Consider the following 27,427-nt stretch of genomic DNA (forward strand, 5'->3'; position numbering starts at 1 on the left):
TCCTGCTGACATCTTAGAGGACTCACTGTCAAGGTCATGGCCTTTATCTATGATTTATCAGAGGTTTCACTGGCAGCCCCGAGCATGGCATAATTTGAGGATAACTACCTCCTCCCACCCAGGCATGATATTTTGGAATCCAAGTATTAAGCCCAATTCTGACACTTGCTTATAGTAAGTCTTTTAAGTTTGATTGTTTACTTTTTTCTATAATGTGAGACGTTTGAGATAAATTTCTCTACTCCAAACTTATTTGACCATAAGCTTATGATTCTGAAGAAGAAACTGGGAATATCTCTTAGCTCTATGCTTTCTTTTGTCATATCCTAAATCAGAAAACCATCTCCAGTTGGGTGATTTTTCAGCTGGAGCAGAGGAACAGAGTTTAGCAACCCAGAATAATCAATGCCCAGTTCGACAAGGCAAGGGCTTCTCTGTGACTCTTGGGAAAAGGAGTTAAGATGGGTTGGAAGAACAAAAACAATCTATTGAAAAACCTATTGATTGTTTCAGGCCTGGCTATTCTGTGGTCATTTATGGTTGATGGGTGAGAAGAGCTTATTGGGGCTCCTCTTCTGACCGCTCATATCCACACATCAACTCTCTTTGGCATCTGTTCCCTTTACCACTCCATTTCTGCCCATCCCATCCCCATACCCCTAGTTGAAGGAGACATGAAAAACTCTTCCGGCTTTGAATTTAGAAAAAAATTCATGATTCAGTACAACAAGATTAAATCGACATTCACACACACACAAACACACATAAATGTGCACATGCACACTCAAAATCAAAAAACATTTCAAGGTTTCAACAGACTGATAAAGAGCCCACATTCTTTCTCCTAATAAGTGCTCCTTGCAGTAATTGAAGTGTTTGCCAAAACGGTTTCCAGGATTCATATTTCATCTACCCCAGTGGATGTAATGCACAAGAAGTAATCTGCATCCTTCCCTGCTGAGAATCATTTGTTTGGTGTGTGCTCTGCATAAAAACTATACAGTAGAAAAAATGTCACCCTGCCTAAGCCAGCCAGCATGCTTCCAACCTGCTGCCCAAACTCCTCGCCTGACAAGCTGCCCACAGGAGAGGCCGACCACATTGTCACTCAAAATCTAAGGGATTGAGGGAGTGTATCATTCACTGGGAAATTCAGTCCACGAGCCCCCACACTTATATTTTATTTACAAGGTCCACTCAGTCCCAGAGTTATTCCCAGATTATATTCTTAGGTTCAAAATGTCTAAATTGCTCCCTACTCAGCTCTGAACTCCGTATCAATGAGGTGGGCTCTGGATTCACCTTTGAGACAAGCCAAAAAAGCTGGGATTCTCCTTCCCTACATTTTGTGGGTGACCAAAGCATATCACAGTAGTCCACAAAACTGAGAACTGGGCTCAAGATAAGGAGGCTCAGGTTCTAGGCCTATACATACCAATGGGCTCTGGGGGCATCACCCTCTCAGCCCTGATCTGTAAAGCTGGGGATGGACCAGGCACCATCTGACTCTCACATATTAATTTTATATTTCTGGTCAGGTAAACTGAGGGAATATGATTATATGTGACTTGAAAATTTCATGAAAATTTCAAACATCCCCTCTCTTAAACCCCACGTTCTCTTTAATCCATTGCTGACTGTAATCCTACCATTGCTTTTGTTTTCACCCACTTCCAAAATGATATGTGCACTTTTCCCTCACATTTCCTGCCGGCATTTAGCTAGTTAATTTTCATAGAGAAGTTTTTCCTCAAAATGATGAGAGTTTTCCCCAGTGGACAGCAGGTTGAATAAAGACAGGCTATAAGGAAATGGTTACCTTCTTTAAAATTAAGTTTCTGTTTGGTTTAGCTATGCAGTATTACATACGATGAGTATAAGCTTTGAAACCTGACAAGAACGGGGGTGGAATTCAAGTTCTGCAGCTGTGGTCTTAGATAATATAGGATAAAGTCCCTCACCTTCCCACTGGGTACTGATTATAACGTTTATCCCACTGCAGAGCTATTTTAAAGATTAGAGATAATCTAGATAACTCATGGAACATAGTGCCTGTCACAATGTAGATATTCTTACTAGTGGTGAAATTGTGTCTCAAATTTAGGCAAGTAGCAAGGTTAAATTAAATAAATATAGAAGAGTGTGGGCGAAAACCAAATACAAACAAAGAAAAGGGAAACAAACACACACACACACACACACACACACACACACATACACACAAAACCTCCTACCTTCAGCCCTAAGAATCTCAGAACCAGAAGGGGCCTCAAAAAAATCTAGAAAGATTGGCAAGATGCTTAGCACTGTATTCCACTGCCAATAGTGGAAATGACATGCTTGCAAATTCTCTTTGGGGCAATAAGGAAAATAGGTTCAGGTCTTCAATGCCAAATATTTATTCTGTGCAGAGAAGTCAAATATCGCCAGACCTACATGAAGAAAGTTGTAGCTGACTAGGATTGAAAAGTCAGATATTTACAGTTGTTGGTGAGTAGCCAACTGAGAAAAATGCCTCCTTCCCAATTCCTTTACAAATTCAAGCCAGATTCGAAATCTTACTGTTGTCAAGTGGCATGGGCACAAATAAATACGCACAGCATGGCTTCCTTGTGCCAACTGCCATGTAGATGTAATCATTTTGCACAGCATGCCCTCCTTCAGCCCAAGGACACCGAACAAAATCCAGCAACCAAGAGATAGGAAGGCTATGGGCCAGTGGAAAGGGAAGCAAAAGGACAGACTGGAACTGAGCAGCCTAGTCGAGTGCTCTTTTCCACCTCACCAGGAGCCATTCTTAAGGATTATTACCTAGAAGATGAGACAACAGGTAAGTCATTTGGTAGAAAGTGCCCTGAGCAGAAAGCACTGAACTAGGAGTCCAACGTTTGAGTCAGAGGTGGTTTTGCTTTTTAATATTTTTTATACAGCAGGTTCTTATTAGTTATCTATTTTATACATATTAGTGTATATGAGTCAGAGGTTTTCAAGCCTCACTCTACCCTAAGACACCCAAGGGATGCAACACAGTCTCATGGAAACAGTGTCAAGGGAAAAAGGGGAGCAGGGTTCACCACTAAGGGAGGACATATGTAGAGCTTGAAGGTCTCCAGGTAATTCTGAAAAGCCATTCTTCCCCTTTCTCTGGAATAACAGATCCAGGGGCCAGTCTTGTTAGTTCAACCCTCACTAACTAGGAGAACCTGGGCAAGCCATTTAATTGCTCTGAAGTTCAGTTTACTTAAGTATAAACTAGAGAAAGTATACCCATATTGTTTTGAAAATCAAACATGATAATGAACAAGCATAGATGCACTTTGTGAACGGTGAAATACCCCATATACCCAGAAATAAACAGGTTATCACTCTTCTCTACCACATGAAGACCCTGACACACACAAATGGTTGAAGAGGTCAAGGCTTCGTTGTTTCTTTGGGCAGCCTGCCTCATCAACCTAAGGGGCTGGCAGGTGAGCCGGTCAGTAGTCTCTCCTCTCACAGATACAGAGGGGCGACCAAATGTCCTTCTGGATTGCAGTGCTTGCAATATATATTTAATATATGAGAAATACAACCAATTTATATTTCATACCTAGCTGACCCCTCCTGCCTTTCCTCTCTAGCTGTTTTCATCTGCACAATCAAAGTGTCACTCATAATTCAATTCCATCAAATGAACATGGACTGTGTAACTGTGTGCCAGGTCCCCTGATAGAGCTGTAGGATATAAAGAGAGAAACAACATAGTCCTTGCACCTAGCTTGTTCACATTCTAACAGGGAGGACAGACATGAGAATAAGCACTGTGAGCGGGCAAAAGGCAAGTAAGTACTAAATGGAGGAGGAAAGGACCAGGGGAGGTATTATCTTTTTGTACTGAGGAGACAAAAGAAACAATTTCAACAAGTCCAATATGGTTTTTGTTAATAGCTCTGGATCAAATTTCTGATGGGGGGGATTAAAATGTTTGCTCAAGTTACATTTTGATACTTGGTAGCTGAATACAGTGTCAGGTGCTGCTAATACTGATTTGGGTATGATGTCACAAGGTCAACTTAAAGCCTTCAAAGTTCCTCTAAACATTAGGCCCTAAAATTGTTGTCGTCCTTTTGTTTTGTGCAAAGGGAACTGGTGTCTGTTTTGTATTGTTTTTTATCCAGATGCACTGGTGCTTCAGAGAGAAAGCCTGACTCCTTATGAATGTGGGAAGCCAGACCTCCATTGCGTTCTTTCCTGTATCTGCCCAGCATAGAATGCTGGCCTCATTAGGTATGTGGAGCATAAATGGGTCACTCCCGGAGCAGACTCAGCCTGAGCATGGGAAGCTACAAGAAAGTAGACAAGGCAAGTGACGTCTGATAACACTGTCTCCCTCCCCACTGTCATTAGCTCTGGAGGTTCTTCAGGGTACATCAGACCCTCTTTAACAGTCACTTATGGGAGGTTGAGAAAAATCATGACTAGCTGCCAAAACGGCATGTTTGCAAATGTAGTTATTTTATGGACTTCAAAATGCATGTTCAAGGGTGTATAATCAGTTTTAAGACTGGGTTATCATAGCACTAGACAGAAGACTAATTAAATATGAAAAGACACTGTATTTTCAGTTGGATCAGAATGGCATTGAGGCTAAGTGGTTTAAGCTCCTTTTTTCCATACCTTCTCTCTAGGGTTGACAGAAAAAATTAGTGGAATGCACTGATGATCTTTACAGAAATATATATAGGACATACATCCCCTTGTCAAATGTAGAACACTCTCTATTTTCAAAAACAAATTCTCATATTAAACTAAATCAAGAATTAATAAGATTCCTACTAAAATGTGGCGGATATATGCACAGTTTAGTCCTATCTCTATTAGTATGAGCATGGAAACCACCTAACTTAAATGAATATATAAATATTCATTTACAAATATTAATTCACATGGGCCATCTATCTATGTACCCATAGTTTGGTGAGTATATGTTGAAAATTGTCCCTCTCCCATCAATGCTACAGAAAAGCTGAACAAGTACAGAACAGAATTTTTGAAGAGGATGAGGGGGAAGAGGAGGAAGAGGAAGGGCTTCATTTATTAGGTGCACTTATATTTCTTCCACGTATGAATAGAGATAATAAACTTATTTCAATACAGTAGATCTCAATTTTTCTCTCTGAAGTTTAAAAAATCATTTCCCACTACAAAATAATTATAGGGCACTTTCTTTTTTAAAGAGGGTACTGGAAAATAAATAACTCTGTAATTGTAGAAAGCTGGTTTTAGGCAGTTGCATTGATTATAAATTATATACGTATACATCTATCATTATACAAAGTTAATTTATTTTATGATTAGGTGATAAATTCACATAGTTTAAAATTCAAAAGGAACAAGAGACCGTCTCCACTCTCCTGTCCTCCAGCCAGCAGTACCCTCCCATAGGAAAACCATTTTGTCATGTGTTAATGGACTCCTTCAGAGATATTTTATGAATCTATTAGTAAAAAGCAAATAGGCTGCAGACTACATTCACAATCCTGTACCTTTACTTTGCCTACTTAACAGGATAGCTTAGAGGTTATTCCATATAGCAAATAAAATGCTCTCTTGTGTTTCAGATACATGGGATTCCATTTTAAGGATGTGGTATCATTTACTTAACTATTTATCCAATCTTTTGCCCTTATAGATGATGCTGTGATGAATTATTTTATATATTCATCTTTCACACATCCAAGTATATCTGCGATAAATTCCTAGAAATGATAAATTCCAGAAATTGCTGGATCAAGATATGTGTATTTGTAATTTTAACTGATATTGCCAAATTGCCCTCAATAAAGGTTATATCAATTTATTCTCACACCAGCATTATACGAGGTCTGTTTCCTCTGCAGTTCAGTCAATAGAGTGTGTTATACAACTTTTTTTGCAAACTTGAGAGTCTAAAAATGGTATATCAGTGTTTAATTTTTAATTTTCAACTTGCTTACTGTGAGATGTTCAATTTTCTTACTGTGAGATTGAGCATATTTCCAAATGTTTACAAACCATTTGAATTTTCTTTGAAATTAAAAAATAGTCTGTATTAGAAATAAAAATGGGAAGCTAATAAATTCAGTTTAATATCTTCTTTAAAGGTGATAAGAAACATTAGTGGCAATCACTAATGATTTCCATAGAAGAATATAGATTCTATGTTTTTTCTTGGAGCCTCAACGAATATAGATCTCTATTCTCTGAAAACATATTCTTTTTAAAAGCTGTATTTTTGCAAGCACTTTGTCAACATGTGTAGGCATATAGATTATCCCAAAAAGCATTTAAGTTATAAAATATTGAAAATAATCATATTAAAAGAGAAAGGGAAAGTGAACAAAAAATGAGAGTAAATAATAGACAAATAATTATTAAATATTACGTGTTTCTAAGCTTTAGAAGTCTACTTCTAGTCATGAATTGCAATTTTTCACAGGATCTTATGTTAAAAGGATTAAGGATAGATTAACAGATTGATGGATAGCTTGGTGGATTAGATAAATTAGATCAGATTCGATAGATGAACTAGTCTACTGTTTTACGTGCATTCTGTAGTGTTCTTTCCCAGGATCACCTTTTCTCTGACATGGTTGCAATGAGTCAGGTTTGCAAAATTTTCTATGGTGCTACAAAGGCTGCCATTTTTAAGGCAAATTAAGATTCTCTGAGAATAAGTAAATGATTACATTCTTCAGAACATGACCCAATAAATGATTGGAGTTCTCAATTCTACTCACCAATACATATATCAATCTTTTCCAAGTAGCCAGCCTATGTTATTTATTTCATGCTTGCATCAATGATTACTTACCCAAGAAGTTAATTAATTATCTGTTGCCAAAATGAACAGTAAATATTTCTCAACACTTCATTTCTATTCTTCAAGATCAAATCATATTCCTTAACTATACCCCTAAAATTGATCATAGTTAAAATTTAAAAATTAATTACTCAGTTCAAAGAATCTCTAAGGAAAGTTTCAATTGGATATATGTTTGCAAAGTCAATCTCTCTCAGAAATGGACTAGTTGTAGGCATTCTGGATGTGAATTAAGCATCAACAGAAATTAGTCATGATTGGAATAAGTAAGTTCAACTTTTTTTTTTTTTTTTCAGTACGTGGGCCTCTGAGTAGTATTTCACAGTATGGATGTACCCCAGTTGGTTAAGTCATTTACCTGTTAAGGGACATCTGAGCTATTTCCAGTTTTTGGCTATTACAGATAAAACTGCTAAGAGCAATCATGTATGGGTTTTTATATGAACACAGTGTTCATTTCTCTGGAATAAAACGTACAAGTACAACTGCGAGGTGTATGGCTCAATGTTTAGTCTTAAAAAGCTGCCAGACTGGCTTCCAGAGTGACTGTGCAATATTTTTATTTCCACCAGCTATGTATGAATGATTCAGTTTTTTTCACATTTTTGCCAGCATTTGGTATTGTCACTATTTTTTATTTTGGCCATCCTGGTAGGTGTAGAGGATATTTTTATTGGCCACTGAACACAGAGCTAACAACCAGATATTGAGATTGTCTGCCACGAGTTTTCTGTTTGATCCTGAGCGAGTCATTTCCTCTCTGGCATAGAGTTTCCCTATATACAAACTAGAAAATTCCGAACTGTCCTTTCTTTTTTTTTTTTTTTTTTTTTACATTTTATTTTAAAATAATTTTAGACTTACAAAAAAGTTGCAAAAATAGTAGAGACAGTTCATGTAAACCCTTCATCCAGGATCCACTGATGCTAACAACACATATAACTATAGTACAATTATCAAAACCAGAAAATTAACATAAGTACAATACTCTTAACTAAATTACAGGCCTTATTTGAATTATACCAGTTTTTTTTTTCTCCCAGTATTCTTTTATTTTTTTTAACATCTTTATTGGAGTATAATTGCTTTACAACGGTGTGTTAGTTTCTGCTTTACAACAAAATGAATCAGTTATATATATACATGTTCCCATATCTCTTCCCTCTTGCGTCTCCCTCCCTCCCACCCTCCCTATCCCACCCCTCCAGGCGATCACAAAGCACCGAGCTGATCTCCCTGTGCTATGCGGCTGCTTCCCACTAGCTATCTACCTTATGTTTGGTGGTGTATATATGTCCATGCCTCTCTCTCGCTCTGTCACAGCTTACCCTTCCCCCTCCCCATATCCTCAAGTCCATTCTCTAGTAGGTCTGTGTCTTTATTCCTGTCTTATCCCTAGGTTCTTCATGACATTTTTTTTTCTTAAATTCCATATATATGTGTTAGCATACGGTATTTGTCTCTCGCTTTCTGACTTACTTCACTCTGTATGACAGACTCTAGGTCTATCCACCTCATTACAAATAGTTCAATTTCGTTTCTTTTCATGGCTGAGTAATATTCCATTGTATATATGTGCCACATCTCCTTTATCCATTCATCCGATGATGGACACTTAGATTGTTTCCATCTCCTGGCTATTGTAAATAGAGCTGCAATGAACATTTTGGTACATGAATCTTTTTGAATTATGGTTTTCTCAGGATATATGCCCAGTAGTGGGATTGCTGGGTCATATGGTAGTTCTATTTGTAGTTTTTTAAGGAAACTCCATACTGTTCTCCACAGTGGCTGTATCAATTTACATTCCCACCAACAGTGCAAGAGGGTTCCCTTTTCTCCACACGCTCTCCAGCATTTACTGTTTGTAGATTTTTTGATGGTGGCCATTCTGACTGGTGTGAGATGGTATCTCACTGTAGTTTTGATTTGCATTTCTCTAATGATTAGTGATGTTGAGCATTCTTTCATGTGTTTGTTGGCAGTCTGTATATCTTCTTTGGAGAAATGTCTATTTAGGTCTTCTGCCCATTTTTGGATTGGGTTGTTTGTTTTTTTGTTATTAAGCTGCATGAGCTGCTTATAAAGCTTGGAGATTAATCCTTTGTCAGTTGCTTCGTTTGCAAATATTTTCTCCCATTCTGAGGGTTGTCTTTTGGTCTTGTTTATGGTTTCCTTTGCTGTGCAAAAGCTTTGAAGTTTCATTAGGTCCCATTTGTTTATTTTTGTTTTTATTTCCATTTCTCTAGGAGGTGGGTCAAAAAGGATCTTGCTGTGATTTATGTCATAGAGTGTCCTGCCTATGTTTTCCTCTAAGAGTTTGATAGTGTCTGGCCTTACATTTAGGTCTTTAATCCATTATGAGCTTATTTTTGTGTATGGTGTTAGGGAGTGATCTAATCTCATACTTTTACATGTACCTGTCCAGTTTTCCCAGCACCACTTATTGAAGAGGCTGTCCTTTCTCCACTGTACATTCCTGCCTCCTTTATCAAAGATAAAGTGACCATATGTGCGTGGGTTTATCTCTGGGCTTTCTATCCTGTTCCATTGATCTTTCTGTTTTTGTGCCAGTACCATACTGTCTTGATTACTGTAGCTTTGTTTTATAGGCTGAAGTCAGGGAACCTGATTCCTCCAGCTCCGTTTTTCGTTCTCAAGACTGCTATGGCTATTCGGGGTCTTTTGTGTTTCCATACAAATTGTGAAATTTTTTGCTCTAGTTCTGTGAAAAATGCCATTGGTAGTTTGATAGGGATTGCATTGAATCTGTAGATTGCTTTGGGTAGTAGAGTCATTTTCACACTGTTGATTCTTCCAATCAAAGAACATGGTATATCTCTCCATCATCTTTAATTTCTTTCATCATTGTCATAATTTTCTGTATACATGTCTTTTGTCTCCTTAGGTAGGTTTATTCCTAGATATTTTATTCTTTTTGTTGCAATGGTAAATGGGAGTGTTTTCTTGATTTCACTTTCAGATTTTTCATCATTAGTGTATAGGAATGCCAGAGATTTCTGTGCATTAATTTTGTATCCTGCTACTTTACCAAATTCATTGATTAGCTCTAGTAGTTTTCTGGTAGCATCTTTAGGATTCTCTATGTATAGTATCATGTCATCTGCAAACAGTGACAGCTTTACTTCTTCTTTTCCGATTTGGATTCCTTTTACTCCCTTTTCTTCTCTGATTGCTGTGGCTAAAACTTCCAAAACTATGTTGAATAAGAGTGTTGAGAGTGGGCAACCTTGTCTTGTTCCTGATCTTAGTGGAAATGCTTTCAGTTTTTCACCATTGAGGACGATGTTGGCTGTGGGTTTGTCATATATGGCCTTTATTATGTTGAGGAAAGTTCCCTCTATGCCTACTTTCTGGAGGGTTTTTATCATAAATGGGTGTTGAATTTTGTTGAAAGCTTTCTCTGCATCTACTGAGATGATCATATGGTTTTTCTCCTTCAGTTTGTTAATATGGTGTATCACGTTGATTGATTTGCGTATACTGAAGAATCCTTGCATTCCTGGAATAAACCCCACTTGATCATGTTGTATGATCTGTTTAATGTGCTGTTGGATTCTGTTTGCTAGTATTTTGTTGAGGATTTTTGCATCTATGTTCATCAGTGATATTGGCCTATAGTTTTAACTTTCTATGAGTCTAGGATAAAAACAGACTTTTATGGGTGATTATGAAGGTTGCGAACCTAAGAAGAGTCTGTAAATTATTCTTCTAACAGAAAAACAAATTAATTCTCTTACTGAATAGGAAATTATCTTTCTTTAGAACCAGGTAACATGTGAGCCCTAGGATATATTATTTTCCCCCAAATAACCCACTGCATAGAGTAAGCTAATTTACTTCCTCTAAGATGAACTCCAAGAAAGTCTCCCCTTTGACCCACCTGGCAGTAGAAATCACCTTAACCTCCATGACGACTTTATTTATGAAGACTCTTTTTCTCTAAAGAATTTGAAATTCTAGGTAGATGTTATTAAGTTTCAGAAATGCCTCGTGGCATAGAAAAGGGACACCAACAATTTCAAGAAAGCCAAACACTGCCTTTGCAAAAATGGGTTCAGGGTCAGACGAGACCAGATTTCATGTTAGACCTGTGATGGTTTGTGTTGATGCCGGAGCTGATTAAAAACTAGCTTTCCTGCATCACTTGGCTCCTAGACTTCAAGTGTCACTTGGAAATAACGTGCCAATGAACTACTTTATTGAATCTTTGAGCATCATCCCAGTCCATGAACACAAAGAGGTACAAAGGCAAATGATGGAGAGGGAAAATAATAAAAACAGAATAATAAAAAAAACCCAGTGGCTAATCTTACGTAGTCTTCTGTAGGTTCCTTTCTTAGGATCACTTGATGCACTGTTACAGGCACAGACTTCTGGGATCCACCGCTGACTGTTTTAAGCACAATCTTAGAGGGTAGAATCTAGGAGCATGTACCTTGAACAAGCTCTCCAGGTGATTCTCACTAGCAACCCAGTGTCATCCCATGTCCTAGAATTTGGGAACTACTAATGTAGAGCAACACTTTCATTTTATAGACAGAGAACTCAGGGCTAGAAAGAATTTTTCCCCGATAAGTCAAGGTCATGCATTCAATAACTAACAAAGACTGAACTAGAACTCTGTTACCCTTTATGTGTACTTAACCCTTTGTGACACACGGTCTCTAACGAAAAAAATCCACTTTTTTTTTTTTTCCAGGAAACTGAGGCTCAGCCTGGTTCTAAACTTCATCCTTCATCCATCCCACAGCTGAGGCTAGGGCTATGTTTCACACCTGTGGGCTAATTTGCAATCCTTGTTTTCCTTCAAAATTTTGCCTCAGTATTTTGAAACAATATACTCAACTGGCCCCAGTCCTGATTCTGGAGTTCATAAATATCAAGTCCTTCTTGTTAGCAGTCCATTCCTTATTTTATCCACCCCCCCACCTCGCTTCCCAAACTATGGCCAACTCTTTTTGCCTTTGCTCTCACAACAGGGATCTTCTTCTGCTAACCTGCCTCATAATTCCAACATCCCCTGTCCATTTGATGACCTTAATTTTTTTTCAGTTCCCCTTTCATAGAGAAAAGTCTTATTCCTAAAACTCAGGCCAGTGGCTAAGCCCTATTATTCTCATGACAACTGCCAGACGTTTGAAACTGGCCCACCCCAGATCACCCATCATTACATTTCGCCTGACTGGAATATAATGCTATTTCATCCAATGTATCACTCCTGGCTTCCCATGACAACTGCTTAACTATAACTGAAAATCTTGCTAACATCATTTGTTCACCAGATTGAGCCCCTATCTGCACCCAAAGCTGGATAATTTTCCCAAACCCTTGTACCACACCAGTCAACAAGTCTAGCATCAGGACGTTTCAGTCTACTCATTTCTGCACATCTTGCTGAAAGTAAGTGGCCTTGTCTAGCTAATCTTCAGCTCTGACAAATATCATGCCACCTCCCACCCTCTTCTGTAATTGCCTATATTCCCTACTAGACACAGCACAATGAAGGCAGGGGGCAGAGTCCATTACGTTTACCATTGTATTTCTAGATGTAAGGCAACGGAACAGAAACCAGGAGACTCAAGAGGGAGCAAAAGATTTTTCAATAAATGATGGAATGTAAACCTATAAGAATTCTTTGAACATTTGTAAAGTGGTCAGGGGCCAGAGGGAGCACTGCCTGGGGGCAGGAACTGGGGCCAGGAACTCATCAGCAAGTAGAATCTTAAAATTCCAGGAGTCCACCAGCAACACCTATCCCTTTTATTCACTTGGTAAATCACTGAACAGCTCTATTTCAGTTTCTGTGTTACAAAAGAACACAACTCGTAGTTCTCTCAGGAGAGCCATGAAAACAAATTAGCCAATATGTACTAAATCATCTGAAAAAGAACTGAGCTAAATAGCTTTACACATACATTTTCTCCTGGAACTGCAGATTACACTCACTACATGGTAAATGGTGTTCCTTTACCACCATCTAATCCAGATCAGAAAGGAATGAGAAGGTGTGTTTTACTAGGAAAAAGTGAGTAGTCATTGAAAAGCTGAGCACAAAATTCAAACACCCACTTAGATTTTTATTTTAACTGATGTATGTATTTTACTCATTAAACCATTACATCATTAAACCATAACATAACAATTTTGCTTATCTGTGGGGAAAAGGAAATGATTCTGACTAAATGAAAAACACTGCCAGGGAGTACAAATGCATTAACCATTCCATTTTGGCCAGAACACTCATTTTTCCCCCAGTAAGTACATGTCTGTAAAATTTTGTTGCCATTAAGTTTCAAATGCCAAGAAGGCAAAATTGTCCTGTGAGATAGCAGGCATAACGTGCCTCAAGCTTTCCTGGACACGTAGTTAATGCAAGGCAACTGTTTGAGATATTTCACAGCCCTAGAAAATTGGTATTTAAATTTGCAAATACTTGTAGAGCACTTTACAACTGACAAATCTCTTCTTTTTTTTTTTTTTTCTTGCGTTATGCGGGCCTCTCACTGTTGTGGCCTCTCCCATTTGCGGAGCACAGGCTCCGGACGCGCAGGCTCAGTGGCCATGGCTCACGGGCCCAGCCGCTCCGCGGCATGTGGGATCTTCCCGAAACGGGGCACGAACCCGCGTCTCCTGCATCGGCAGGCGGACTCCCAAGCACTGCGCCACCAGGGAAGCCCGACAAATCTCTTCTTAATTCTATTCTGGTTCATTGACACCAGAACTCTGAGAGGTAAGCATCATCATCCTGATTTTACAATGAAGGAAGTTAAGGTTTGAAAGTGTATTTGTTTCCTAGGGCTGCCATAACAAAGTACCACAAACTGGGTGGCTTAAAACAACAGAAATGTATTCTCTTACAGTTTTGGAGGCCCAAAGTCTGAAATCAAGGTGTCGCCATGGTTGGTTCCTTCTGGAGGTTCTGAGGGAGAATCTGTTCAGTGACTCTCTCCTAGCCTTTGGTGGTTGCCAGCAATCCTTGGTGTTCCTTGCCTCACAGGTGCATCACTCCAATCTCTGCCTTTGTCTTCACATGGTGTTTTCCTCTGTGTCCTCTCCTCTTCTTATAAGGACACCAGTCATTGGATTTAAGGCCAACTCTAATCTAGGATGACTTCATCTTAATTACCTCTACAAAGAGCCTATTTCCAAGTAAGGTCACATTCTGAGTTTCTGCACAGACATGAATTTTGGGGAGACACCATACAACTCACGACAGAAGGTTTAAATGATTTCCCCAAATCATACAGCTAACAGGCTGTGAAGCTGAAACCCAAACAAAAGTCTATAGAGCCCACATTCAAATCACATACTTTTTTCATTAGGTTATGCTGCCCAGGTCACACTAGTCTGGATGTGCAGGTATAGCACTAGAGTCATTCTGTACCACCCTGCAAAGAGACCTTGCTTCATTCGACTTGTTTAAACGACAATAATCAACACAGAATTAAATACCTGTGCAGTCCCATGCAAAGCCTATAGCAGCTTCCTTCAGCCAACAGCAGAAAGCTCATGAAACTCAATTCACACCTGACCATCACTCCCAATAATCGCTCTCACATCTCAGCATCTTTTCGTGTACCTTTATGTTCAAACAAGATGAGTTACCCAACTGCCCCATCCTCTCCTCTTCTGCCTTTTCATAGGTTTATATCCTTGTTTATTCTCCTGGAATGAAATGTCTTTCCCCTCAGTCCATATCTGCATGCTCAAAACCTGTTTAACTCCAAATTCATTCCGAAAAGCCCATGCCAGATATAAATTTCTCTATGCCTTCATTTCCCAAGCACTGCCTCTTTGCTTTATGATGGTATTAACCAAAATCTAATTTAAATAAAAATTTCCTTCCTTCCTTCCTTCCTCTTTTTGTATATAAAGTACTTGCACATATACATGTATGCATACACAAACATGCACACACAGGAACATATGTACATGTATGCATGTGCGCACATGCGCGCGCACACACACACACACACACACACACACACCCCTAGCTCCAAAAGTAGATGCTAAACTCTTAGAAAGGAGGGCTCACATCTACTTCGCAGAGTGGATATAGCAGTACACTCTACCAGGAAGGTGTTCAATAAATCATGATAAATGAGTAAATGTCTTTATGTATATATAATTGTGAGACATTAAAAATGATTGTAAGTATAAGCTCATACTTAATAAGTAATGAGAACTGTTACAAAAATACCATGACCTATTACTACAATCACAAAGTAATTGGAAAATTCTTACAATTTAAAATAATCAGAGTTATAGCATGATTTTAGGATCTGTCCAAATCACTCACTCTGTCCAAACCTCTGTTTCAGTGTTCAGAATGTTAAATTTTTTTCAAGTATCTCCAGACTCATATCTCTTCTTCCCTCAGGCAAGCCTGGTTGTGTTTAAGACTCTCTCTGTCAAAATCATTAAAATCCCCACAGATTTTGATGTTAAAATTAATGGTATATATGTCATACAGCATTAGCACTTTACTTAAGTACAACCTAGTAGAGGCCTGTTGATTTTGCAACACTACTTTACCAACCTTAATAACTTGGCATTGAATCCCCTAGGTATACCAGGACCTAGCAGTGCTTGACCTTAGTAAATTTTTATAATGATTGTGACTTGGCCTGAGGTTGTGTATACACTAAGCCAGAAACAAAAGAGACCAATCCGTTCTTTGATATCATTTCAGCCAATAAACTGATTCTTTAACATCTCAGCGGCACATTTTTTCTTTCTGTTCTTTTTTATGTGGGGGCCATTATCTCAGGGCTACAGTGATGATGTTGAGAAAGTGTGGATAAGATGTAGAACTGATTCTCTTTTAATCAATGGAATCATATAATCTCATGATAAGACTTTAAAGATCATCTGGTCATCACTCTTAATTGAAGATGTCTATATCATAGTACGTTATCCGTTGTGTCCCTACCTTGGAGATAGCAAACAGGTTTTTCTCTCTTGACAAATGCTACCAACTGACATTTTTTGCTCTACCTGCAGCAATGCATTAAAGACGATTCTGAGACTACGCCTGGGATCTGGAGGGTAAATGGCACGTATATACTCCAGTACATATTTATAAAATCTAAATCCATGACATACTTAGGACCTTAATTCTCAAATACAATTATGTACAGAATATCACTTTATAACATATGTTATATGACTACAAAGATACCATACTAATATTACCACTAGTAGACTAGATACTCCTAGACCGTTAGTTCTAAATATTTGGATACTTTGACATAGCTTCCCTATGGTAGCCACTAGCCACCCATGGCTACTTAAATTTAAATTAGCTGAATTTAAAATCTGAAGTTCATTTCTTCAGTCTCACTTCAAGTCCCACATTCCAAGTGTTCAATCAACCACACCCAGCCAGTGGCTACTGTGTTGGATGGTGCAGATACAGAACACTTCTGTCACTGCAGAAAGCTCTATTGAACAGCACTGCACAATTTTCAACACCCAAAATGAAACATCATCAGTTCATGACGTTGAAATCCACACAAATTAACCCTTAACAAATGGGTTCATAAATTTCTTCCAAGGTGACATTTCTTCTCTCCTTCACGAGTCAGGGATATAGTAGGGGCTGGTCTCCTGCAAACAAGTGTGGGTGCCTGTGTGTCAGAGTTGGGGTGGGGAGGGGCAAAGAGTCATAGCTATCGGCTGCTCTGCCTGCTGAGTCCTTCTCTGCTATCAGGTGACTTAGCCTCGCTGATCAGCAGAGATGACTTCAGGGAACTGCACCCTAATGACTCAGGCATCCAGGAGAAGAAGAGAGATGTTATCAGAGAGGTCTGTTCTAAAATTCTGCAGTGGCAGAATTCTCAACTGAAAGCACAAATGGAAACTAGGATATTCAGGGTGGCCAGGGTGTTTGGAAAGGCAGAGAACGGAGAAGGGTGATGGCAGTGAGAGTGCACTAGTGAGGAAGGAGGTGGCAGGAAATCAAAGACCAACTGGGCTGCACAGAATTACCTGGCAAACCACCTTTAGTCTGATTATCATAGCTCCACTGTGGATGACTGAAAGAACAGCTGATAAAGAGATGTTTCTTTTATTCTTCTTTTTATAACTTCTCTCTCCTGCTCCTATTCCTTTGGATAAGGCAAAGGAAAATTTGCTAAATGCTGACAATGCTTTTGGCTGGTGTAGTAATGACACTTCAGTGGTGCCAAGTTCCTCTTGCCCTCTTCTCAGGACTCCCATAATAGCCATGCTCTGCACCTCTCCTTTGGCCACCAATGCACAGGCTGCCTGGCATTTCTCTTAACCCTTTCACTCTTGTGTCCTTTCAGCCTAAATACAACTGTGGGCTGTGGGAGGACAGGACTGTGTCACACTGGTCTTTCTGGTCAATGTGACAGGTTTTGACATAGCACCCCCAAACCACTGGAGCCAAAATGGCGTTGCCATTGCATGGGGGGCTCTGGAGTCCGTGTAGGCTTAAATTTCACCTCTGCTATTTGCTAGCCATGTCTTTCTTTCAGAGAGAGACAGAACTACCTGCTCTAAGCCTCTGTTCCTCCTCTGTTAAACGGGGATAATATTTTGGGTTGGCCAAAAAGCTCGTTCGGGTTTTTCTGTAGTTACGTAATTATGGAAAAACCTGAACGAAATTTTTGGTCAACCCAATAGTAGCTCCAGGTTATGGTTAAGTTTAAAAGAGATAATAAAAGTAAAGCTCCTAAGCTCTTAGCACAGTGTTCAACACAAGGTAAATACTCATAATGATCATTGTTGGTGATTAAATAAATACTGAGTAAACCTAACTGCTTGAATTTTCCCTGTGCCTGATAGATATTTTAGAACTAAGAGAGACCTTACACATTTTCTTGCACAACCTCCATATTTTACATATGAACAAACTGAGAGGTACACAGAGAACGGCATGTCCTTGCCCAAGTTCATGAGCCAGGCAGTAGCAGAGCAGGGATCCTCAGTGGCAGATTCTCTACTTCATCCGCTGCCTCTCTGAGATCCTTTGGGTGTATGGAGTACACCATAGGCATTGTACAGAGGAAACGTGTCAGGTGAAGGATTCTCTCTATTGTACAAATAACTCAACATGTAATACCTACAAATAGTAGCAGATAGGGTCACGCCCCTGTCACAGAGTCAGTGAATACATCTTCCCAAATGACAATGACTACACCTTGCGAAGCCTGGCTTTCAGATAGGTAACTTCAAGTGTCACACAAAATATTAAGGATGGAGTCATTTTTCAAGTTAGAGGACCCAGGATTGAGTGTTATCCCATCAACACCGTTCAACATACATTTCTGAGCACTTACTTTAAAAAAATTTTTGTTTACTAAATAACACGTTTGCACTGGCAATTAGACATTATTCCTGCCTTATTATATATATGTATGTGTGTGTGCATATATATATATACATACATATGTATACACACACACACACACACACACACTGTATATATGTCTACAATTTTATTCTGTATAGCAATCGAAAGATGCAGGCTCAGCTCTTAACAGTTGTTCGTGAAATTATTTGTGGGTCAGAACTATGAGGTTTCCACAGAGGAAAGAGAAATAGGCACTGGAACTGGCATTTAAAAACCTCTACCTCGTGAAATGGAAAGGGCTAATATTGCACAAATGATTAAGCTTCACTCTCCTCTGTGCCTTCACTCACTCCCCAGGACAGTATGGACTTCAGCAGGCATATTACAGCTCTTTCCCACCTGAGGCACACCTACAGGACTTTAAAGGAGTCCAGACACCCTGGAAGTGAAAATTTGACTACACTAAATACTCAGGAGGGGATAAGGTATTGAGAAAACCTAAGGCAAGTAATTTGCCAAGCATTCCAGTAGCAGTTTCACAGAGTGTACGCCCTTTAAATGCTAATTATTTATTTACTGAATATTTTATTTATTTAACAGAGCTTTTATAGTGCTTAAGCCTCAAGAATTAAAGTTGCCTTTGGTCCCAGAGCCTACGATTGAAATCTTCAAAGACTGTTTCTAATAACTGTGTGTGTGTGTGTGTGTGTGTGTGTGTGTGTGTGCGTGCACGCGCGCGCGCACACACACGCACCCACACTCGTTGTTCAGCTTCATTTAAGATGCAGGATCATAGGATGCCAGAGCTTGAGGGGATCTTTTCTATCTCCGAGTGTCTTTGAAATTTTCTCCCAAGCAATGAAAAACTTCAGATGCAAATTTAAAAGGAATCTTAATATACATAATAAGAAAAAGCAGTAAATGGGATCTTTGGGCTTATAAATCCAGTGTTTGTTGGAAAATACCTAACTGTTAGGAGAAACCCTGAAGCATCTAGTCTGAGTCTTAAATTCCATGGGGCGATGAAAACCTTCAGATGCAAATTTAAAAGGAATCTTCATATACAAAAGAATAAAAAGCAATAAATGGGGTCTTTGGGCTTATAAATCATTAGTGTTTGTTGGAAAATACCTAACTGTTGGGAGAAACCCTGAAGCATATGGTCTGAGTTTTAAACTCCAAGGGGCACAGTTTGAGAACCAACGGTACATTCCAATTTATTATGGAGGCTGACACCCAGAAAGAGAAGAAACTTGCTAAGAGGGGAAGAGCTGAGTCTCTAACACTGTCTCCAGCCCAGTGTTCTTTCTATTTTAACATGCCTACTGGCTTTCACATTTTTGTAAGTGGACATTAAATGGCACAACATCTAAAAATTGCAATCCCTTCCCAGCTCATTTACATACCATGGAAGAGGGACATAGTCTCCAAAGGCTCTTATCCAAACTACAATGTTGACCAACATAAAAGATCAATTACAACTATTAGTAAATTACTGGATATAACTTTTTTCTCCCCTTAGACACAGCCTTAGCACTGAGAAAATCATAAACAGATATGTTACTAAATCACTGATCTAATTGGAAAAAAGATTTTCTACTGATCCTGATCTCAGAGAGGCAGCAGTGAGCAGTGGTGTGAAGCGAGATCTTAGTTCCCTGCCCAGGAATTGAACATAGGTAACCTGGATGAAAACCCTAGCCACTAGACCACCAGGGGACTAAAGGCTAGAAGCAGAGTGCCCTTGGCTCTTGCACCCACTGAAAAATGCATTTCTCAAGGAGGCAAAAACAGGCACAAAGTTTATTATTAGAGACACAGCAGAACAACAAGTGGGAGAGCACACAGAGAAACAGTTTGTTAAGACAGAAGCTAGGCAGAGATGCACACCTGGAGAGAAAGGGTGTGGGCGTCCTCCCTAATGAGGAGGAGCCCAGGAAAGAGGCGGTTAAGTCATCTATATAGGGCAGTTCTTCCTCCAGGTCTTTGTTTACCTTTGGCCAATTACCTGGTTTCTTTTCCCACATCTGACCTCCCCTAGGACCCTCCTCACCATGTGTGCGCAACATTTTTCCAAGATGGATTCCAGGCCAGAAGCCTATGAGGGGGCCTTGGCATCACATATTATGAGGTGGTGCTCCCTCCTTTTTGATCCCCAACGAGCCTTTTCGCACATGTGCAGTGTCTCCCTTGCCCCAAGGATGAGAAACATATGACCTCTTGATCCTTTACTGCAACAGGGTTTAGCCCCTCTCTGTTCCTGCCATGACTGTATCTTCAAGTGTCCTCAGGAGACAAAGCCTGGCTACTTACCCTGTGTCTGTTGTTATTCCTATTTCGAGGTGCAAACAGGAGGCTGGTTGTAAATATCTAACCTGGAGCACACCTATCTCCTGTCTCAGGAAATGCAAAGAGGAGGCTAGTTGTAAGTGTCCGGCCTGAAGCCCATCTTTTTCTCGCCCCAAGAAATGTAAACAGGAGGCCAGTTGTAAATGCCTAGCCTGGAGCCCATCTATCTCCTGTCTCAATTCTTTTTCATACTGATGGACAGTGTTACTAATAAATACTAATAAACTATATAAACATCTAAGAGAGGGTGGCAGTGACTGTACACCTAATGACTCTGGGGGGAAGGAGGAGGGAAGACTGCATTAAAACGAGACCTGTAGCTTCATGCGCTCTGCAAACAAACTCAAATGTCAACTTGTTCCAAAATTACTGCCGTTATATCCTAATGGCAAAACACCTACTGAGAAACACCTAGAGGAAATAATAAACAATAATAGCTCTTAGCACTTGAATAATACATTTTATTCATGGATTTGAAGTTTCTTTGGAAGCATTCACTAATTAAATTTCACCACACGCCCACAAGGTAGGTATTAGTTCCCTCGTGCTCATTTAGTATGAATTATAGCCCATGTTCGTGGGAATACTGGATAGGAAAAATCCCACTGAAATAAAATGTTTTCAGGTTCACTAGGCAATGCAATGATAACATGGAAGTACCCTAAGTGATAGCTAGGAAACATTGAAGAATTTAATGCACACCCAAAACATCTCAATTAATACAGAGAAACTTGAGAATCAAGAAAAACTGAGCCCATCAGGATGCAGAAATCAACCTGTAGTTATAAATGTGTTTAAAATATTAGAAGCCAAAAGCTTGCTGAGAGAAGGGTTTTCACAGGTCTATTTTATATATCACACATAAGTACAGACGGACCCCAGTAGAGGGAGGTTATCCAGAACCATTAATCCACAAGATGCGAGAGAAGGAAAGCTCCTAAGAGATTGTAAATGCATCTGCCTTGTTTTACAGGAAGAGGAATGAGGCTCAGAGTATAATGGTGGCACAGTCAGGCCAGTCCTGCATAGAAAATGTTAAACACTTGAGTAAATAAATCCAAATTTTGATTAGTAAAAGTTCGTTTTTCTTGATAACAAATCTGTTCTAAACTAGTGGTTGGCAAACTATGGCCAATAGGCCAACTTTGTCCTGCAGCCCATATTTGCAGTTTTCACTTTTTCAAATAGTTGAAAAATAAAGAATAATATTTTGTGATAAGTGAAAATCATGAGATTCAAATTTCAGCACTCATAAAGTTTCAATAAAACACAGCTATGCTCATCTGCTTGTTCTTTGTCTATAGCAGCTTTCACGCTATAATCACAGAGTTAAGTAGTAGCAGCTGAGAGCATGTAGTGCACTGAGCCTCAAATATTCACTCTCCAGGGCTTTATAGAAAAAGTTTACTGAGAGATGTGGAAACATACAGTACCAGCAACAAACTTACCAAAGTTTTACAACTGAATGGATTAAACATTCCCAGATTTGTTCAGAGAAAAAAAAGTGACACATTTGAGAGCTATGTTATATATTTGTGTCTGCAAATAGATTATCTTTTGTTTATAAACTAGAGATAATCAAATTTTTATTTATTTTTATTTTATTTACACACCCATGAGTTTATCAAACTGTTTCATCAAAGATATCAAACATCTGAGAATTTTTCCTGACTTCTCAGCAATCACCACCCCCTTCCCAAACCATATTTTATATGGTTCTTTACTGTTTAAAACATTTTCACATCCATCATTCCATTAATCTCTCACAAAAATCGTGAGGTGCCCATGGAAAGAACTACTATTTTTGCTTTACAGATGGGGAAACTGAGGCTCAGAGCATTCACGTGACTTTCCTAAGAGCCCTGCACACTAAGCAAAAGATTCCTGCCCTGACCCAGAACCCAGAGGCTCCTGGGAAGGAACCACTCCATCTGAAGGTGCAAACATAGTCACAGCTCAGATTGGAAAAGTCAAAGACATAATAAATGTGAGATTATAAAAACACAAGTTTTCATTCTTTCCTGTGCATGTTTGTCTCTGAAAGACTACCTTGGAAGGATTGTCCCTGTTTGGCTGGAGAGAGAGTTAAGGGGTACTTAAAACTTTTTGTTTGAAATTTGTACCATGGGCATATTATTATTTATTCAGAGAATAAGGTTTTTGTATTTCCAAATTAATATAGGATAACCAAGCTGCAGCATGTCCTGCCAGTAAGAACTGCCTCTTTCTATTTGAGGAAATATTTCATATGGTTCCAATTGTCCCCAAGGAAAAGAGAATTTCCAATCAAATGTTAATCTCAGGTCAGCGCAGTCCTTTCCATGAAGCCTGTTTTAATGGGCCATTTACTTGTAGCTTAAAGAAAATGATGGAGGACATCACTGCTCTCTGTCACTATGCCAGCCCTGGCAGGCAACTGATGAGGGGCTTGAAGGAATGTCCTGATTAATCCACCTTGAGTGTTATTCTTTTTTCTTTCCTTTTAGTTCTTTTTATTACTAAATGCTAATGATTTACAGAAAGACCAGGTATCAGTTACATTGTCTTACTAGCAGCAAATTGCCTTGCAATATATTCACTATCATTATGTGTTTCTTTTTTAAAATGTTGCACAAGAGTTTTCTGCACATAGTTGGCAATCATGATTTTTTAAAAAATTCAGAATAGAGTTAAACTTATTAGGGCAATTCTTTACTCTTCAAATCTTCTGAAAATGTTGGGAATTCTCAAGAATAGATAGGTAGGTAGGTAGGTAGGTAGGTAGATAGATAGATAATAGACAATCTCTAGCTAGCTGGAATGCATTTATTGATGCTGGAATGCTGGAGAATTATAAAATTACAAACATTACGACTGAATGTACTACTACAGATCATCTAGTCCAATCGTCTTAATCAGTGAGGAAACTGCCACCAAAGATGATTTTGCCCAATGTGAGTCTGAAAGCAAAAATTATATATACATTCAATTTGCCTGCAATCTGGCCTCAACCTACATTTTTAATCTTATCACCCATTAGCTCTGCTTCATGCAAACTACACCCACTATCCTTTGGTCCACTCCCCATACAACCACGTTATGCTTTCGCCTCCTTGTTCTTTCTATATAATATGCAAGTTCTTTCCTCTTACTTTTCATATTCATATCCTGCCCACTCTTCAAGATTCTACTCCTCTGAATCCCTAATGCATTCTATTGGTGGCCATTTCCAATGGCACTTTGATTCATCTATACTTCCGATTTTCACTGTTTCATATGAATGATAGGCTTATGAATAATTAACATTTTTTAACTGTTGCCAGACCATATTTTTTTTAAACCAAAAAGACTGTTATACAATAGAAGGTTTTTGGTGTCTCAATTCTGGTGAAATAATAGAAGACGAAAAAATATTTGAGCTCCTACACAGCATCCATTAGCTCTCACACAGTGGGTTGTGATTGCTCAGGAGTTTTCATGTTCAGGGATCTCAGGGACACTTGAGTTACTTAAGAGTAACTTGAGTAGCCCAAGTAACCCTAGAACTTTTAAGTCTAAAAGAACTTAAGGGAACTGCCAGGCCAAACTTCTAGTCTTACACATAAAATACAGAGGTCTGAAGAGATAAAGTGACTTAACCACTGAGCGCAGAGGAAGGAACTCTAACTCTTCAGAGGGCAGTTAGCCAAATCATTGAGGAATATAGGGCATTTGGGCAGAATCTTAAAGAATGACTAGAAGTTTGTAAAGCAGACAAGAGAAAGAGGGTTTTGTGGACAGAGGGAACCCTATGAGAAAGGGTGCATGGTTTTTAAAAATAGCATGTTTGGGGCTTCCCTGGTGGGGTGCAGTGGTTGAGAGTCCGTCTGCCGATGCAGGGGAACGGGTTCGTGTCCCAGTCCGGGAAGATCCCACATGCCGCACGGAGCAGCTGGGCCCGTGAGCCATGGCCTCTGAGCCTGTGCGTCCGGAGCCTGTGCTCCACAACGGGAGAGGCCACAACAGTGAGAGGCCCGCGTACCGCAAAAAATAAATAAATAAATAGCATGTTTGGCTGAAGCTGAAGAGGAAGGCAGGGCCTTACAAGCTGAGCCATGGAGTTGGGACCTCATCTGCAGGGAATGGATCATCACTGAAGCCTTTGAAGCAGAGTACCATGGCCAAAGTTTAGACTGAGAAAGATCACAGTGGTGTGGACTATGGATTAAAGAAGACCAGAAAGAGAGAGAGAGAGCAAGTTAGGAAGATATCACAACAGCTCAACTGAGAGAAAATGAGAACTTGAACTAAGATAGCGGTGGTAGAAATAAAAAACATATCAAAGGGATGTTTAGGAGACTGAATCAACTGAACCTTAAGTCCAATTAGATATGAAGGACTAAAGAAAGAAAGGAATCTAAGGTTACTCTCAGGTTTCCCACTTAGATAATAAGAAGCCGTGAAAATGGGCAGGTAGACCTGAACTTGGAAAGGAAAGCTCATGAGCCCCGTTTCAGAAATGCTACCTTTGGTGTATGTGATGAACATCTGGACAGAGATGTCAAGATGGCAGCCCACACTAGAATGGAGTGTCTCATAGGTTTGGGAGAGAGATGCCAAATGTGCAATCATCAGGGCACAAGTGGTAATTAAAGCCAGTTGTTTATTAAACACCTATTATTATGCCAGAAACTATTTTATTTTATTTTTTAAATTGATTTATGTATTTGTTTTTATTTTTGGCTGCGTTGGGTCTTCGTTACTGCGTGCGGGCTTTCTCTAGTTGCGGCGAGCGGGGTTACTCTTTGTTGCGGTGCACGGGCTTCTCACTGCGGTGGCTTCTCTTGTTGCAGAGCATGGGCTCTAGGTGCACGGGCTTCAGTAGTTGTGGCACGCGGGCTCACTAGTTGTGGCTTGCAGGCTCTAGAGCACAGGCTCAGTAGTTGTGGCCACGGGCTTAGCTGCTCCGGGGCACGTGGGACTTTCCTGGGCCAGGGATCAAACTCATGTCCCCTGCATTGGCAGGTGGATCCTTAACCACTGTGCCAGCAGAAAAGCCCCAGAAACTATTTTAAAAGGCAGGGATATGGCAGTTAACAAAACAGATTAAAAAAAGAAGGGCTTCCCTGGTGGCGCAGTGGTTGAGAGTCCGCCTGCCGATGCAGGGGACATGGGTTCATGTCCCGGTCCGGGAAGATCCCACATGCCGCAGAGCGGCTAGGCCCGTGAGCCATGGCCGCTGAGCCTGTGCGTCCAGAGCCTGTGCTCCGCAACGGGAGAGGCCACAACATTGAGGGGCCCGCGTACCGCAAAAAAAAAAAAAAAAAGTGTAGCCCTCTTGGAACCAACATTCTAATGGAAATTATATTTTAGAGAACACAGATAAATCCACAATTACAAATTCTGTTAAGTGCCACAGAGGAAAAGTAGAGAGTGCTATAATAAAGAATAACAGGGGACATGTAATCTATACTGGGGTCAGGGAGGGGGATAGTCAGGGAAGGACTCTCTGACCTATGAGGCATTTAAGCTGAGACCTACAGCCTGATAAAGGGCTAGGTAAGTGAAAAACATTCCAAGTGGGAACAGTATATGTAAACACCTGAGGCCAGAGTTAGTTGTATTCAAAATACTGAAAGAAGGCTGATGTGGTTAGAACATGATGCATGAGCCCAGGATAGAGAGATAGGAAGAGGTGAGTTTAAGCAGACCTATTCATTCATCCAGCGAAGGTCTGTAGTTTGAAACACTATCAATCAATCAATCATCAATCAAATCATGGGATATAGAAAAACACTTAATTGAAGGGGGCAGGGGATGAAAAACCTACAAAAGAAACAGATTTTTATAATTTCTGACACAGTATGGTATCTAATAATGAGCCCCTCTCAATTAATATAAATAAAGGAGTCATTATTCATAGCTAATTCTTCCACAAGAAGTGTTCTCTTCTAGGAGTTTGGAAGAGGGATTCAGGAGGTACTTTGGTGAGACTAAAGATCTCATGGAATGCACAAATAAAATCTGGTATATCCATACAATGGAATGCATAAAAAGAAATACCAATATGTATCGCAACACAGATGAACTTGAAGACATTTTGATCAGTGAAATAGGCCAGGCACAAAAGACCACACATTGTATGATTCCATCAATATGAAATGTCCATAACAGAAAAATCCTTAGAGACAAAAATTAGATTAATGGTTGCCAAGGAAAACAGAGTGACTGCTTAATGGATGCGGGGTTTTCTTCTACAGTGATGAAAATGTTCTGGAATTTGATAGTGGTGATGGATGCACAACTCTATGAATATACTAAAACTCACTGAATTGTACACTTTAAAAGGGTGAACTTTATGGTATGTGAATTACATACCAATAAAGCTGTTACTAAAAAAAAATCATATGGGACACCTTCCTGCCTTCTATCTGTCTCAAGAGATGATAGACACACAGATAGATCTAGATAGCTTGCTTATACAGTATTTTACCAGAATTAATTTTTTGAAGCTGATATTATCTTTGATGAGCTGTGGCTGAACCAGTTATGTCTATATTTAATAATGACTTTGGAAGTTCAGTTCCATAATATTAATTTTTACCTGGACAGATGCTGGAAAAGCTTTCAGTAATCCATCACATAAATAAAGTGAAAAAGACAAGAGTCCACATGTATCGTAAAACATTGCCACTTACTATCCTGTAAAGGTACTATCAAGGAATCTTATCCCTTGTGCTGAATGATAAGGATGATAGATTAAAAACGAGGCAGAGCTATAATACACTGGAGCTTTAATGAGGCTTTGGATTCTATCCCACATGACATATTTATCAATGAACCAGAAGATGTGTTTCACACACAATTTATCCTTCCAGTACTAACCTACTAGTTTATTTTGGTCAAATAAATGGAGAGGGATTTAAATTCAT

The sequence above is a fragment of the Lipotes vexillifer genome, unplaced genomic scaffold (assembly GCF_000442215.2).
Source record: "Lipotes vexillifer unplaced genomic scaffold, Lipotes_vexillifer_v1.1 scaffold425, whole genome shotgun sequence".
NCBI classification, from domain to species: Eukaryota; Metazoa; Chordata; class Mammalia; order Artiodactyla; family Lipotidae; genus Lipotes; species Lipotes vexillifer.